This window comes from Python bivittatus, unplaced genomic scaffold (assembly GCF_059951505.1).
Source record: "Python bivittatus isolate LINGU-HERP-01145 unplaced genomic scaffold, Pbiv_v1 ctg000610_np1212, whole genome shotgun sequence".
Taxonomy (NCBI): domain Eukaryota; kingdom Metazoa; phylum Chordata; class Lepidosauria; order Squamata; family Pythonidae; genus Python; species Python bivittatus.
Window position 1 is genome coordinate 49,235,435 of NW_028277088.1, and position 17,948 is coordinate 49,253,382.

General features: G+C 37.6%; 1 long non-coding RNA gene across 2 annotated transcripts in view; it reads right to left on the bottom strand.

Moving 5' to 3' along the window:
• The window catches only part of LOC148214621 (uncharacterized), a 37,604-nt gene extending 31,134 nt beyond the window's left edge, over positions 1–6,470 (bottom strand). Inside the window, exons 1-2 of one of the 2 annotated variants that reach the window (XR_015797724.1) lie at positions 6,336–6,470; positions 888–1,000 (exon numbers count right to left, since the gene is read on the bottom strand). This is a non-coding gene — a long non-coding RNA (uncharacterized LOC148214621). Of the gene's footprint in view, positions 1–887; positions 1,293–6,335 lie in introns of those variants that run through there. The other variant, XR_015797723.1, reaches the window with a different exon arrangement.
• Positions 6,471–17,948: the final 11,478 nt, after the last annotated feature.

Here is a 17,948-nt window from a genome sequence, read left to right on the forward strand (position 1 = left end):
TGCATTTTTAAAAAATGCAAATTTGCAGGGGAGGAGGAGATATTCTGATATTTATCTGGATTGCAGCAATATAATATGGGCATTTAGCATCCCTTTGGGACCAAATTATTCCCCCTCCCCAATACGAAAATCAGCTTTATATGTCAGAAGCAGGGCAAGCTTTTAATTTTTTAATCTTCTTTAAGATTAAAAAAGTGGCTTTCTTTTTTTACTTTAACAAAATATTTGTATTTTGAGATGTTAATCTTTTTAATTTGGAGAAATTAAAGGACAATAGATGTTAAAGAGGTTGGTTATTTCTAAAAAAAAAAGAAAGGGTGAGGGAGTTGTGTTGCTGATTCTCTACTTGCTGATTCTCCACTTGCTGAGGCTCCAGAAGCTTCAGAAAAATGGTTAGAGGCCCAGCTTGCTCAACTCTGTGATGTGCAAAGTTATATTTAACATCACTCCTAATTTGGCCCCAGTAGACCTTTTCCAGGCCTGGTTATCCCACCACCAACATGAAACTACATTAATACAAGATTGCCAGATCTGAAGGCAAGATTTTCCTGTTTGAAGAACAGATTTCTTATGTTCTGAATAGTTCAAAACATCAGTGCCCTGTTTTGAACAGCTATTTTTCTTCAACAAAAATACGGAGAGCAAAACGAAAACCAGCCCTCATGGCAAACAGAAAATGGGGAACCCCTATGAAAGTACACCTGAGCATTAAGTTCACTGAAAGCTTTGTCTTCCTCCTTCCCCAGGACATGTCATCTCGGAAGCCCTTTTGATAGGATTAGCAAGAGTCTCCCCTTGTCACTTGGAGACACTCTTAGAGAACTATGGGACTGGGAAGGTGGAAGGGAAGTGGGGGTGGGGGGTGAGGGGAAGGAGGTTATACTTACAGCTTTTCACAGTCAAACCAGAACCAACTGCTGGTAATGTGAGAGTGCTACATCAGGCGCCAAATGGATAAGACTGTAGACAGCAGGGCCAAAATGCTGATCCTTGCCAGCACCTGCAGATAGGAGACAAATAATTGGCACATGTTAAAAAGAGAGACAGAAAGATACTTGTTAGATGTCCGTCTTTTCTAACAGTGTCTGGCAGGGGTCCCTGCAAGGAATTTAATCAGCCAGAGTTGTTTAAAATGGGCTTTGAACAACAAGTCCTGCACTGCTAGTAATGAACTTCATATCATCTGCAACTCCTGTTTGCTGACGACATTCAATTTGTTAATTCTGCAGCTGGTGATAGGGGTCAGATAGGAAAGTGACGATTGTTTCTTGACGTTCCAACCCCTGCTCACATCTTTCTAATTAATCCTTTTAGAAGCAACCAGCGACAGAGAGGTGTGGAGCTGAGGGAGGAGAATGTGAGGGCAAAAGAGGAAAGCAGACGGAATTGCTAATGCTGCCCTCAGCTTATCTCGGTGTCTGAAATGCGGGAGGAAAGGGAAGTTGTGCAGTGTAACTTGAAGTGCTCAGGGAAGCAGCAAAATGTTTCTTTTTGTTTTAAAACTTGACGAACATTTTCTATTGCATTAGATGAGTTAGGAACAATGAGATGAGGTATAGCTATCATACATGTGGCAATGCAACCAGCCTAAACCGGACCAGGAGGACCAAATCTGACTTCAAATCTAGTCAGTCAAATGCCAAGGTCCAATGGGCCATTTTCTGAGGAAGTGGGGTGGGGAGTTTGTTCACAGTAATAGTAACAAAAAACTTACACTTCAGACCAATTCTAAAAAAAAAAAGACCAAGTCCAGGTATACAACAGCTAAATGTACAGAGGTATGCAGAGATCTGGAAAAATGGGAGCACTATAATATCCCCATCTTTTGGTAAAGCTGCCTTAACCAGGTTTTTCTATATCACCAAATACTGTCCAAGATTTTAAACCAAGAGTTTTAAATCACTCTGAAACTATACGTAATGCATTATTCTACACCATCTCTATCTGGAATAGCAGCTTTACAGTTTTTGGTTGCAAGTCTAACCCCTAGGAGATAGATATAGTCCTGTGGCTCCATAGCTGTAGCGAGCAAGAATCAATATTTTAGCACCCTAAAGTGGGCACAGTGGAGAATAGAACTTGAAAAGAGGAAAAGGGATGAATAGTTAAAAACTTCAAAGTGGGGAAGTTCATGTGGGAATCACAGAATTGCTGACTGCATTCAGAGTCAGTGCTGGAAAACTGTCCTTCACACTTCAAATACCCGAATCCCCACTTAGAGGAACAAAATCTCATAGGAGCACAAACAAACTCTTTATACTGCTAGATTGAATCTCGGGTGATTTGAAAGAAATATATCTAGGTCCCACTTCCATCAACAAGCCTTTGCAGACCGACTACCAAGGCTACAATCTATATACATTTATCTGGGACTAAGCACTTAGGAGTTTAATAGAACTTCCTTTTGAGCAAGCATGTATAAGCTTGCTCTTTTTTTACTAAAACAATGAAAAGTTGTGTAGCATCTTAAAAATGAACAATTGATTACAAACAGCATAGAATATTATGCCTTTCCAATGCAATAAAGTGGAAAAGAAATTGAGCTACAAATCAAGATTTCCCCAGTTCATGTATAAACTCTGCCAGATTTGGGCTGCAAAACTCTAAATGACCACTTGATGTCAGCAAAGAATCAGTGTTTTCTGGTGACCCTACAGAAAATCCTTAAATGCCCTTCAGCAATTCACCTTCTGTCTTCAGCTTCAGGCCCCCTCTGAGTTATGGGGATACTAATACTGACTTATGTTCCAGTCTTATAAAAATGACTATACAGTAAGGTATCTGAACTATTTTCAGTACTCCAAAACATAAATGCTAGACGGTGATCATCATCATAATCACCACCACCACCACCATCATCTCAGAGATCTCTTTGGCCCAAGAATGAGATCATACCTTCTCTAGCTTGAGAAAAAAAAAAAAACAACCTAATGGTTCCAGTCCATTTACTGGATGTACAGTGAAACTTGAATTAGCTGTAGAAGCTAAACTTTGCAAGATAATAGTACAGTTGCAACATCTTTAGTACAGCTTACACAGTTAAAGCTGTTGGAGTTCCAAGAATCCAGATTTTTCAGTAAAGGGAAGTATGCCCTGTTCCTTGTGGATACACAGACAATTCTTTCAAAGAAAGACACAAGGAGAATCAAGTTACCAACCCGCCTCCATGTTACTGTCTCCCTTGTTTTCCATTTCATCTGTTAAAAGAAATTCTACAGTATCCACACTAAGGATAAAACATATTTCCCTCCTTGCTCAACCCCCTATAGTAATCATATTAATAGAAAGCCTTTATTACTGGTTAATGGAATTCTTTTAAAATCAGACCAAGTTCAAAGTAAACTGTTTTTCATTGATCGCATGAAGTATAGAGCTCAACCAGTCTATTTATGTTGTAAGCAAATTAAAAGCCTTAAGCCTATATAGCAAGGCCGCATAATCTCAAGCAGAAAAATCAATTTCTTCCTATCCTCATGGGATATAGATATTTTTTCCCCTCTTTTTCTGATAAAGGAGCACTTTCAATCTATTTGGAGGAAGAAGTTAATTAATGGTAGAGTTTGGACTTGTTTTTTAAATCATATTTTGGCTTCAACTATATCTAGTTTAGTCTACAGGGGGAAAAAACCAGCACTTTTTATAACAAAACTACTCTTCCAGACTGCACTTCTACATCCAGTAAGATGCAATCTTTCATGGACACAATTATCTCAGCACTTAGAAGTGAAGGACTGGGGCAGAATTTTTTCCACTCTGAAACACCTCAGCACCCCCCGAAGGCATTTTGCCAGGTAGGATTCTGTAGTGATGTGTACAAAATGCTAACAATGGAAATCATTTCAAAGTCACAACAGTCCATTTTAAAGACAAAACCATTGTTTTATATTCAAAATGGCCTATTTTGATTACTTTGAAAGTATTCTGAGTTTGGAGCACTCTGCATAGATCCATACTTTCTGCTTGGCCCATCACCAGGGGCCCTCACTGCTTCCTAAAGGCAGAAACAGGTGGCATTGTTCTCTTCCACTCCTGGCCCATTGTAAATGCACCCCGCTCCTGGGTTTTCCAGCTTTAATTCAAAACATTTTTTCTGACCTGAGTGGTCTTAGGTCCTTCAGGGCAGATGGCCTCCAGCGCTCCAGTAGCAGGTCCAGTTCTGATTGGCTGCAGTGCTGGCGTACCCTCTTCCCTCCAGCCCTTTTGTTCTGGGATGCTGGGCTCCTATGTTCCCTGCTGGTTTGCAGTTGCTGTTGTTGTTTTAATAATCTTGTGACTGGTCCAGCAGTAGCCCATTAAGTTAATGAACTATGTTCAACCCTAGACACTCAAGCTCCATCCAACATGTACATCTCCCAGGGCACACCCTTTCGGTTTCTGTCCAGGCTGCATTTCTGCTCCTTGCTCCTTTCTTTCCTTTTCCTTTATTTTTTAAACATCTTTAAGTTGCAATGTAGGCACCTTACCACTTTGTTTCTATGAAGTTGAACTCTCTCTCAGTTCTTCCTTGCTACATAGTTACTGTGAACCTCCAGAGGAAGTAGAAATGAAAGAGCCACCTGTTCCCTACTGCTTTGCTGTAGCATTAGCACTACAACAGTACCATAAAGGAAAACAAGAGGGGGAAAGGGTGTGTGTGTTAATGTCAAAGGATATAATGTGGGAAAAGAGAGAGAAGGCATATGCACAAACATCTAGAATAGGAAAGGTACAGGGACTAGGGAGAAGGGAACGATTTCTAAAAGAAAAATCAGGCACTGGTAGATTGGTCCACACAGAAGCCAACCAGTGGGGCTGGCCTTCCCTACACGGAGGGAAATAGCAAGAGACAAGGAAAGCAGTTCTTGCAGTGGCCACAGTCCAGTCTAAGCACCAGCTTGGCCCATTGCCAGTCCACTGCAATTCAGATTGGAATTTCTGAAGTTGGTTTAAGAAACAGTTGGAAACAGCTTGGGAGACAAGCAGCTCAGGCTACAGTGAAAAACTGCCTTCTGTTTTGAATATGAAGTATAGGTAGTCCTCACTTAATGACTGCCCTATTTAGCAACCATTCAAAGTTATGATGGTGCTGAAAAGTAACTTTTTGACTGGTCCTCACACTTATGACCACTGCAGCATCCCCACTGTCATGTGATCAAGATTTAGGTGCTTTGCAACTGGCAGGCATTTACAATGGTTGCGACGTCCTGTCATCATGTGATCACCATGTGCTCACTTTACAGCTAGCTTCTGGTAAGCAGAGTCAACGGAGAAGCTGGCAGTAAAATTACAAGTCATGGCCATGTGATGTCTCACTTAACAACCGCATCACTTAGTGATGGAGTTGCTGGTCCCAATTGTGGTTGCTCAGCAAGGACTATCAAAGTGACTGAAGCCGCATGTTTCAAATGCAGAGCAACTGCACTCAGAACAATTGTTCTGATTTTGAAATGGGGCATTTAGAATTTCACACTATTTGAATTTGAAACATATAGTGGAACAGAATTCTGCTTCTTGACAATGACAGCTCCTATTTTTCAGCATCTTTTGGAAAACGTATCTATCAAGGACCATTTTCTTTCACTGGTAGATTTCAGTGGCCATACCCCAGCTCTTGGCAATGCTAGAGCCAAAGTGATCAGGGGAAATCCTTTTTCTCTCCCTCTTTTTATTTTTTCTTCCCCATTTCCTTTTTGCCTAGCAGATACTGAAGGAGGATCCATTTGCTTTCTAGAAGACTTCTTGTAATTGGGACAAAGGTTGTAGGTTGTTACCCTGATTCACAGAAAGGGGACATTCAGACAACATGCAATTCTTCTTCAAGAGTTCATATGTCTCCAGTTCTTATGAAGGATAAAAACCACAACAAACATTGTTGAAACACTCAACTCATGTGTCAAAAAACTGGTTTAGCTAATATCAAAAATTTAAATATGCCTGGATATTCAAAATCAGTGCCTGCCTCCAGATCCAAGAAGTCAATGGGGGCTGATTTGTAAATGAACTGGTCCCACAACAAGCAAAGTAAGGCTCCATATATTTTCTCTGTGCTAACTGAAATCTTTGAGATCTCCTGCGTGCTGCATTTTAAACGCAACATCTGCTTTGACTTTAAAATAGGTTCTGGCAGGATCAGGCAGAAGAGTTGGAAATAAAACTGCTGAACAGATCCCAGCAGGATATGTATCAGTGACAGTAAAACAGACTGAATTCCAAATGAAATTTTATGCACTGCTGTTTTTATAATACTGTAAATGAATAAAACACAAAATAACCCAATCCAGATTAGAAGTCTATTCCTTCCCAGCTACCGCTGATTTGCAATGCTATTAAATTAAATTTTGCACATAGATACTCACCTTTTAATGAGGTGTATAAAGGAATGAGTCTCCACAGAGCTCACTGCAAGCATAATTTTTAAATCATCTGCTAAGATCTCAGATAGATCCACTTAGTTTTTTCTGGCTCTTTGTACTTCTGTATGCAGAGATTCTCTTCCCACCCCCTTGTCTTGTTTTTGTTTTGTTTTGATATAGCACTGATATATTGGCTAAATATACAAAAACTTTCTAATACCAATACGGATCACACTTCCACATTTTACAATGAAGTAGAGCCATCTACAGGAAAGATTGTGTTTGGTATCAGGGACATAGCCGACTCAAATATGTGACCAGTGATAGCATGAAAATAGCGGTTCCCTTAGATAATGGTCTTATGGGGGATATAGGCATGGACCAAGAGATTCATAGAAAGGCCATATAGTAATATGACTCCCTCACAGAGAGAACAATAAAAATATCAAAAACCTTCTTAGGGCAATTTCTTTATTAGGCCCATCTGAGAAGTCACAACAATAAGAAAACCTTTGAGTTTCACAGATCTCATCATCTGCAAAAATGCTATAAAATGAAGACAGTGGGCAGGGGAATAGAAAAAGTTGATCAATTGTTGGTCATGAATCTCCATGTAGAGTTTAGATGGCATATGGAAGGATCACACAGACATTAAAATTAGCCTCTGGTTGGGGGTTGCAATGTTTATGTTTCTTCCAGGGCGGTGTCCAGATTAAAACTTACAAGTTGTTCTTCCTTGCTTTCTATTGCCTTGCTTAGAGGAACTGAAAGGTGAAGTCACACTTCTTCCAAGTCAGTGATTTATAATGTAGAAATCTGCTGTAATGGGTCCATTCTTGAGAGGCTGCACTTGGGTTTATACAAATATCTCCCATTTTTATCACTATTTAATTGTGCTGCTACACTAGAAAACAGAACTTCTGTGTTTGCCCAAAGTGTTTTGCATCTTTTTTCAAAACACATGAAATCTGACAATGGGAAATAAGAGAGTGAATTCTGTTCTTCTAGAACATCCATTTCTTCCCAGTTCCTGGCTCTCAGCAGCTTGGTTGTCCTTAAGCACGGTGTCTGTTTCATTACTGCCTCCAGTAAAACCTTAAATAAGGCAGTCCTTTGGGCTGAAAATGGAAGTGCGAGGGGCCGAATCCTGACTCACCTCCCAAATTCTTGTCTAACAAACTTACATTCTTTTCTATGTCCAGAGAAGAAAGACACTGTCTGCAGCCTCAGAGTCATTTGGCTTCCTTGATAATACTATATGGGCCTCTCTATTCTCATAAGAAAAAAGTCCCTCAGGTTAGGGGAGACTCCCACAGGGTTTCTTTCAGATGGTGGTGATATTATCTGAGAATATCAAGAGATTAGCTGTGCCAGGCCTCTGCCTCACAACAAACAGAAAGTCATGAGCTCTGGGGAAACCAAAGAGGGAAGTAAATTCCTTCTCTGTGAAGACTTTATAATCTCCTTAATTTTGAGGGATTTGGTGAGATTGTAAAGTCCCAGACTTCTGTTGAGACTTCCATCTGCCTTCCCTTAGTGGGAACAGTCAGAAGCTTGGGCAAAGACGGGTAGTTCTTTCTTTAAGAAAAGGTTTCCCCTTCCTTTTGGCTCAAAGACCTTGGAGAATAGCTTATCATATTTAAATGTGGAGTGCTTCTATCTTTCTCAGAAGCCCTGAGATTGAAGATTGTATCCAAGGGCAACAGCAAAAACATCTTAATTAAAAACTAGGGCTGACCCATTCTGTTTAGAGAGCTGCCCATTTCCTCTTGGGGCCAAAGAGGTTTTAGATAGTTCTAGGGACATCTGTAGGAGAGTTGTTAGCTGATGTGGTATCTAAAGTTAATCAAGAAATCACTAAGAGTAGTCTCTCTGAAGAATTCCAGAGGTCCCAAAGCAAGTTGTAACTCTGTTAGTTTCTGGCACTGTATTTCAAAGTTCTAGACAAAATAATACTTAGTTCAAATTTAGCCATTAAGATGCCATGTTAGTCTTTACATCAGCTAGGATTTCAATCCCCTGGTCTGAAAAAATTCAGGATTGCATCCCATAGCAATATTTAGTGCTCTGTACACATGTATGTATGTATGTATGTATATATGTATGTATGTATGTATGTATGTATATATTTTGGCCAATCAGTGAAGACTCTTCATCCTGACAATAAATCCAAGATTTGTCACCATATACTCTTCTACTTGCATCTTGGTAGCAGAGGGGATATATATAAATGTAAAATTGGAACTAATGGAGGGTATGCTTCAAGTTTGTGACTAACATGCCTTCATCTATTGGAAGGGGTGGAATACTCATTTTGAAGAGTATTTTGAACATATGGTAATACATTCTGGAAACAGGAAGCGTTTCTGGAAACATTTTTTTCTCTGAGAGCTAGAAGTTGGAGTCTAGCTCACCAGGATTCGATATGTGCAATCTTTCAAAGAATACATTTACGCTACTTAAAAAACTCCTTTCATCTTGCCTCTCCTTTTCAGTCTAGCAGTAACATTTGTTGTTAGATTCCTCCTCAAAGAAAAGTTCTTCTTCCTCTATTAGTAAAAGATCAATAGAAAGGAAACTTCTCTTGGCCCTTGCAGTCAAGATGCAGTGAAAGGGGAAACATCTCTTGTATGCTTTAAGAAGAGATTCTTATGATAATAATTATACAGATTATCTCCTTCCTACTCAAGGATCTGATTTTATTTCCCACAGGCATCGAACATACTGAGCATGGCAGTCTTCATATTCTAGAAATGAATTAGAGCTTTTGTTGAGTTCTCTGTCTCAGAACAAAAAAATTCAATAATTCCGGCCTAAGGAAAAGCTATTCAGCTAACTCAATCTCAAAATAACGTGCAAGGCTATATAACATCTAAGTGTGGGTGGGCTTCTTTAGAATCACACTTCATTCTTATATTTAAAAAAATAATTGCATGAAGACTGCAATTTAGTTTAGTATGACTTAAAAGGCCCTTTGATTCTCACCTCCATCTCTCTCTAGTGAATCAATTTTTTCAGTTCATTTTTTTGCAGCGTTTCTGTAAAGTGAATAGCACTTCATGAATTTTCACTCAGTATTATCACAGGGGAATGATTATACCTTCCAGTCTGTGGCTGACCTAGAATCATCTAATCTAGATGTTCTTCTTAAGAAAATTCTTAATACAGTCACCAGAGTTGTAACATTAGACTGGAATTCAACAAGAATGCCTCAGTCTAGTAGGCTGAGAAAGATTTTCTCCTTCATTCAAAAGAACAGGCTTGACTGGGAGTCAGAGCCAAAACATCTTCATTGTATTGAATAGTTCATCCCAAGCACTGTAACATAATGTTTCTACAGACAGAATTTAGAGTGGCTAGACTAAGTTCTCAGGGATTGTATGATGGCAACGAATTACAGCTTCTTAGGTATTCCAATTTTGTGATCAGTAGAGCTGACATTCTGCTAGCAGACCTTTAAAGTTCTTTATTCAGCTGAAAATCTGGCAGGCTCCCTGTAAATTTATATTAGGATTTGCATTATGACCTCAACATTGGTTTCATATCTTCTTATTTATCATCTCATTGAGAAACCTATCCATGAAGTAGCCCCAAAGTGGCCAAGATGGATGAGGTTTCTCTTCTAGTGGACCTGTGATTTGGACCATTCTTTATGATGCTGGGTTTTCCACTTCCTGCAAACCCAGCTTAGATGCAGGTTCAGTGACTAAAGGCATGAACCTCTCCTGAAACTGACAGTAGAGGTGGATAGTTTTATTTTTCCAACAAAGCAAATCACTAGTCAGGTGATCCGTTTGTTATCTGACTTCTGAAAGTTAATGCCTAAAGAGGTTATGATAGTGGTTTAGCAATCCTACATGCTTTAAGATCATCCTTTGGGTATATTGAAAGAAGACTGAGAGTTTTAATGAACGTTTTGGTATTACTGTTTCTTGAACTTCTTTATCTGAGCAGAAAGACTTCCAAGGAATTGTATTTATGGCTAAAGTATATAAAGTGTTATCTTTCCACTCTTGATCTCTGTCCATCATTTCTGCCCATTCAGCAAAGAAATAGTGCTTCTGTTGCTTTCAGAACTAACTTTCATTTTAATTATTTTGCAATGCTACTTTGGTGCCTTTCCATTTTCAGTTCAGTATTTAGATTGATCATATCATTCAGTGTTGTCTCTGACATTATCTCCTAGGTCTCCGAACAAAGACTGGCATAAGTTGCCCAGAGCAATAAAGCTGTAAAATTGAGGATATCTAACATTCAAACTATTTTTTAAATTTCTTTTCAGGAGGACATCTTAAAAAGTTTCCACATTTCAAAGAGATGTGGTCTGGAAGGGATTCCAAGCTGATTCTACAAAAAGCGCAAGCACTTCATATATAATATCTATATGCAGAGCTGCTACGTAATCTTGTTTTCCTGTGTTAAGGAAATTTCTAAAATTGTTTCAGAATCATATCTCACACCTTCTTGAGGACCCCTTTGGTATGTCTTTACTATCATGTTATCCTCATCCGGTGTACAAAATGGAACATTGAATTTACCATGAAAACTGTTTAGAAAATACTTACTTTTAAGAAGATTGTGTATACTGATTAACAGCAATAAGCAACAGATCTATTAATTTGTAGAACTTCCATTTTTTGGGTATGAAGGTTGTGGAAACCTGTTTTTTAGGTCCAATGAAGCTTAGACTTTGGAGCCCCTTCTATTTTAGATATATAAATGTATAATCCTTAGTAGCACACAGAACAAAACAGTAATAATGAGTTATGAGATACCATTGGTCAGCAAAACAACTCTTTTTATTACATGTTAAGTGCTAAAGGAATACAGAGCTGCAGGAAACAGGTCAAACTAACAAATTGAAACTGGTATCTGCTGGGAGGGGGGTCAAAACTGTTAAGATTATAACAGGTTAGCACAATGCTAGCTCCACCCATTTTGTATGTTGCACAGGCATACAAACTGGCAGGGCTTCAACTGCGCTGCTGTAGCTGCTCTCTTATTTATTTTTTATTTATTGAATTTGTACACCACCCAACTCCCAGTGACTCTGGGTGGTTGACAAAATAAAATTAAGGTAAAAACACAGAAAAAAATAGCAACGAAGTAATATGAAATAAGGACAAAGGAGTGAAAAGTGGCAAAACCAGATGACAATGAAAAATATATACATCTTGCCTGTTTTGACCTCCCATATGGACACAACTGAGTTCAAAAATTCCTTCACCAAAAAATATACAAAACAGAGCACACACAGAATGAACAGAGTACAGTATACCCATACAACCTAAGCTTAGTAAGCCAACTAATAAAGAGTCTTCCAAATGTTTAAATGTATTCTGTCTCTACAGTCAAAAAAATATGAGACAGTACCAGCAACAATGAATACCAAAAACTCAGCAAGCCAAACAACCAGTTATTTATTTATTTAGGTTTTGTTTTGTTTTGCAAAGACCCCCAAACTCCAAAAAAGCCAATCCAGACAAAGCAAACCAACAAACTCAAACAATGCTGGAAAAGAAAACGACATTGTGTTGATGACTTGCTAAGCTTAGGTCTGCATGTGCATTCTATTGATTGTGAAGCTTTCAGAATACCTTTGAAGATGCCTCCCAGCATTTATAGTAGCATCCTGGATCTTTAAATCAATGGGATCCAATAGAATCCAAGAACAAGCCGAGGATGCCCACAGACAGCCTCCCCCCAAGTTCAGCAGAGCAATCAAACCAACGCTGCATTAGTACTTTTTCCATTTGCTTTTCCTTTGAAGGCCACACACATAAACTCACATAGATAAAGTTTAAATATGCATTAGGAATCTTTACAGAAGAAAAGCAGTGGGTTACCTTCTAGGCAATGCCTGCTACTTTGCTTCAAAACTCCTCGCCCAGATCTTCTCACCCAACTTAAGCCAATAGTAACCTGTATATGGTTAGTCCTTCCTGCTGTATTGGCCCAAGATAACTTTTAATCACATCGCCAAAAACAGCAAGAGACACTCAAAATCGCTATGCTTTAATTTTTGCTCAGAATAAACCACCCTGCTTTGTTCTGTACATGAACCAAAACTCATCAGACACATGTTTTGCTTCATATACAAATCATTAGAAACATTTTGAGCTTGAACAAATTTGCACATCCCTATCCACTGCCATGAAGACTCTTCTCCTATTAGTGTCTCCCAATCCAAGATTTCTTTGCATTTATTTCTCTGATTTCTGGGTCCTGTCTTCTCTTTTTTTTTTTTTTCATTCAGTCAGTCATTTAACTGAAATATAGACTTCTCCAGTATCCATGGGATATGGAGTAGGAAGGGAGGGAGGGAAGGAAATTATAGTGCCCAGTGCTGGTAATTGTAGGCATAAGGATGATTGTACTTTTTTACCTGTATGGTCAAAACATAGCAAGCTGCATACCTAGAAAATAACATAGTACTCTCAGTATGTAGAAAAATATCTGGAATTCCACGTATAGCTTATGAGAGAAAGCAAATTTTAGGTAGAGCTGTAAGAACCACCTGTCTGGAAACAACTTAGATTCCATTTCTTTAATATGATGGATGTGATACAAAGCAGCTCAGATTTCATCAACTTTCATATGTTTGTACTTATTCAATCACATTTTGTAATGTTATTATTTTAAGTCATCCAGACTTCATCTTTTGAGTTATTAGGAGAAAAAAAAATCAGGCTTACCTTGGTTGAATTTAATCATGGTTTTAATTCAATTAAATCTAATTGAATTATATTAAATGTATCCTGCAATTTTATGCATACTGACTTGTATGTATAGTTAGCTAAGTCAAGTCAACATGATGAGAGTACAGCTTTGAACATTTACTTTAATTCTCATTGATGTAGACCAGGAATAATCAACCAGTGGTTCATAGGCCCAAAGTAGCCTGCAAAACAGTTTTATCGAGACTTTAGCAACCTTGCCAAATTGAAATGAAGATGTGGGGGAAATGTTGTTCACATGTCCATTTCCATTTATTTATTTAAAAATATGTATCTTGTTCTTAAGCCAGAAAGGCTTTCAGAGTCACTTACATGTCTGTAAAACAGAGGCAATTTTGTCCTCAGGTTTGTGATCTAAAAAATCGTGTCATCAAAGGAAAAAAGGTAAGCAAAGAAAAAAATATATAGGGGAGATATATAGGGGAGATATCCTTGATTCTTAATACTGTTCCTAATACTGTTTTTTTACAGTAATTTACTTAATACTTAATTCTTAATACTCTTTTTTTTCCAAAATATTATATGGAATAATATTTAATAATTAATATAATATATTAATAATATAATATATTCCATATAATATAATATATCTGTGGAATAAAGGTTTAAAATTCACTTTTCATTATACTTTAAAACAAAATGTTTATAAAATGAGGTACTTTTGGTATCTGACACCAGATAAATTGTCTAAGATGTATAAAGGAACTTCAAACGTTTGTTGGAAATGTAATCAGTGTGAAGGTACATTTTATCATCTATGGTGCACTTGTGAAAAAGCCAACAAATATTGGGACATGATATGTGTTTTGATTCAAAAGATTTTGAAAATGGATTTGCAATTGAAACCAGAGACCTTCCTTTTAGGTATGATGGATAAACAAATGGAAAGACAACATGGAAACTTATGTCTTTATATGATAACTGCAGCAAGACTTTTATATGCACAAAAATACAAATACCTACAGCCGAGGAATGGATACTGAAATTAATGGAACTGGCAGAGATGGCGAAATTGACTACTTTGCTTAAAGAAAGAACATTGTCTAGCTTCGTTTCTAATTGGAAACCACTCTTGGACTTTTTGCTTGATACTCAAAAATATGCAATTTTGATTTTGGGATTTGATGACTGATTTATTTTATACCTATAGAAATATATTGTACTAATCATATGTATTGTTGAAATAGATTGATTCTATGACCTTTTTGAATGTTAGACTAAAAATTATTTTTTACTATGTAAACCTTTAGATATTAGAGTAAGAGGTGAACCTATTTTACATTTATACCTGTACCAAAGGAAGTTGGAAGTTACTTTTCTTTTTCTATGCTTTTTCTTTTCTGCTTTTTCTTTTCTTTTTGACTTTTTTGTATTTTAATCTTTTTGAAATTTAATAAAATTTGTTTAAAAATATTATGAATCTCTGTGAGAAGAGGAAGCAAAAGTTTAGACTATATTCTACACTTTTCTATGTTTAGATATGATGTTCTATCCTTTCCTAAATACATCTACTTGGTGCTAGGTGGGATCACCACTGCTATTTTGATAGCTATACAGTAGAGGTAGTCCTCACTTACCAACCACAATTGGGACCTGCAACTCTGTCACTCAGCAACACAGACATTAAATGAAATGTCATGTGACCACACTGGACTTGCAACATCAGTTTTGCTGCAGTCATTAAGTGAATCACTGTGAGTCATTAAGCGCAACATCAATGACTATGACTTAAGACTTACTGCTGGCTTCTTCATTGACTTTGCTTGTTGGAAGCCAGCTGGGAAGGTTGCAAATGGTGATCACGTAACTGTGGGGACAATGCAACAACTGCCACAAGTTCGAGGACCGGTTGTCAACCTAATTTTTCAGCATCGTTGTCACTTTGAATGGTTGCTAAACAAGGCACTCAGTAAGTGAGGACTACTTGTATACCACTTCTGTTTAACTCTATGCAATGATCTCTGAAAAATAAAGGGGCCTTTGGGATTATGGAGGCTATCCTCACCCACCACTTAATTAAATATCAGAGCATCCAGAACAGCAAGTTTATTCTTAATTTCATTACCGTTTCCATGAAAGTGGGATAAGTGCAATCCAGACTATTTTACAATCAGGTACCATGCTTTGCATCCAGTGTATGCTGCTTTCCAGAATCCTGGCATTAGTGCACCAGCATCATTTTTGAGGACTAGTGGAAATGTTTAACATTATCTTTAAAAAAAAATCAACTAAAGACCAAAAACAAAGAAAAAAAGAATACACAAAATTATCAAAAAAGAAAAAAACTGAAACAAAAAAGAAACAAAAACATACAAAATGTATTTAATTATGGCAATATGATCTAATACCATAGGTCATATTTTTTATTTTTTTATTTATGATATGTATAGCCGCCCATCTCACAAGAGAGTGACTCTGGGTAGCATACAACACATATTAATTACGTGAGCAACAAATGTCGTTTACCTGAGATTCCTTGTCCCTGAGGAGGAGCAATTCTTCCATGTCAACCTTCATTGATCACGCACCATCCAATATATTTGGACTAGGCCAGGAGTTCTGGAATATGTAGTGTCTGCATATCTGATGGGCACCATGTAACACTCTTCCACATTCTGGAAATCAGAGGTCTTTCATTTAGTCAAACATGTCCTAGAGACTCTTTTTTCTTTCTTTTTGCCTGCCTCTGGACAACAAGAGCACTTCAGCTGCTAATAGGACCAGAGGCTGCAGAAATCTGGCAATTCACAGGCAATTGAAAGCAGAGCCTGAAGCTAGTCAGAGTTCAAGCACCTTGCTCAGGCAAAAGTTAGGACATCAGAACAACGCCCAGGGGCAGGATGCAGTCAGAGGCAGGGAGTCAAGAGAAATCCCATTCTCCAAACAGCAGCTGATAAAAATACATTATTCTGGCACTGGTGGGTGAAATCTGAGGACTTATAAAAGCAGAGCTTCAGGCCTCAGGTGCCAACCACTAAGTCATCTGAAAGAAGGTCCTCCTCAGGAGTAGTTGAATAAATGTTAATGTAATAGAAGACCAGTGCCTTATTTATAAACTCTGCCTCTGGGCCTGAACTATAAATCATCTATGAGTTTTGGCTTCTGCTTGAAATTGGTTAGGGGAGTTCTCTGCCTTTTGGCAATTGAAATCCATTCCAATTCAGAGCTCCATGGGTTGATCTTCAGTCGAATGCTGTTCCAGAGATATGGCACCAGCTTTTGCAGCCCTAACATCTAAATGTCCCTGATTTGTCTTTCTTTCCTGTCAAAGACCAGAATCTTTTCTTCCAGTATAGGCTTAAGCATATGAAATGAATTCTGGATCTATCTTTCTAAAGGAAGCATGCGCCCAGTATATTATTCCTATCTATCTCAAATTTTGTTCTGTTTAACCATTCTCCCTTATAGGAAGGGAGATGGACTCTCAGCTCTTTGTTCAGAATATAGCTGTTCTAATTCCATTTCTGATTTTGATTATGTGCCATCAAGTCATTTTTGACTCCTAGCGACCACATATGTAGATTTTCTCCTTGATGATCTACCCCTAACCTGTTCTTTCAAGTCTCCCAATGGAACACTTCTGGGGAAGAAATGGGGGACTGAAGATGGCTCCACAAAAAGTAGAGCCAACAACCGCAGCAGAATGAAAAGCACGCAAGTAGATCGGCTCTTTAATGCTTCCTCTCTGGACAAGAAGAGGACTTGAGATCACCCACAAGTGCTTCAGGCAGCTGCTCCTGTTGAGGAGACCACAGGACAGGAGTCTCCGACAGGTTTAGAGCTCTGAGAGATGAGGGAATAGCCATCTTGCTCAAACCATGGTTGGCACCTTGAAAAGAACACTGGGTTTGCATACTTCCTTTTCTAATCACTTTCAGAAATTACTTGTTAACTGTTTTTCACCTATTAGGAACCTTTGGATTGATAAGTTTTATAGCACCGGGTGAGTTTCCTTCAATCCTTAGGAAAAGAAGATTTAAGAATTAAAAATAAATAAATAAATAGCAAAAGGATGATTAAAACTTTGATTTTAGAAAGTTACATATGGACTAAGGATCCAGATAATTTTGAAATGAGATTTTGGAATTAATTATAAAGAATTCTTCCCATGGAAAAATGCTTTTGTTTTGAATTTAAAAAATAATAATAAGACTTTAAAAATTGGACACTAGAGGGAACTAAAGATTATAATTAAAGGAGAACACTCAACTTATAGAATGAAACAAAATATTTTAACATTGGACATATTCAATATTTTTGAACAATAGACCCAGAAGTTAATTTTAAGAATATCTGCCTCTATAGATACTTTTGTGTTTAAAAGATGTTATGGAAGAGGAACAAGTTTTACCTGACAAGATTAAGACTTATCTGAAAGTGGATTTAAAAATGACAGGCTACAAGAATGATATGGAAAAAGATGCTGTACTGGACATACAAAAGAAACCGGCTGATATCTTAATAATTAAAAGGGATATACAAATAATAAACCCAGAGACTGACCTGGATAATTTTCCTATATTGGATTTACAAAACAGGCTTGTTAAAGTTTTGAAGAATTTTGTGAGAAGGGGCAAAGAAAAAGGGAAAAGAAATAAAGTTCTACAAGATTATTTAAAGTTGGTTTATTTGATCAAGATTAAAATAGATATGTTACTGGTAACCCTTAATGGACTTTTGTCAACATCAGGACTGAAACAACAAGGCTTTAAGGATTTGTTTATAAATAAGTGATGGGATATGGGAAGTAAAGATTATTTATTGTATTTTAAGAGAAGGTTACTAAAATTGCTTATGCTTGTGAGGAATGGGGAACTCACTTCTTTATATATTTCTTTTTTTTTTCTTTACTATATTCTTATTTTTTACTTTTCTATTT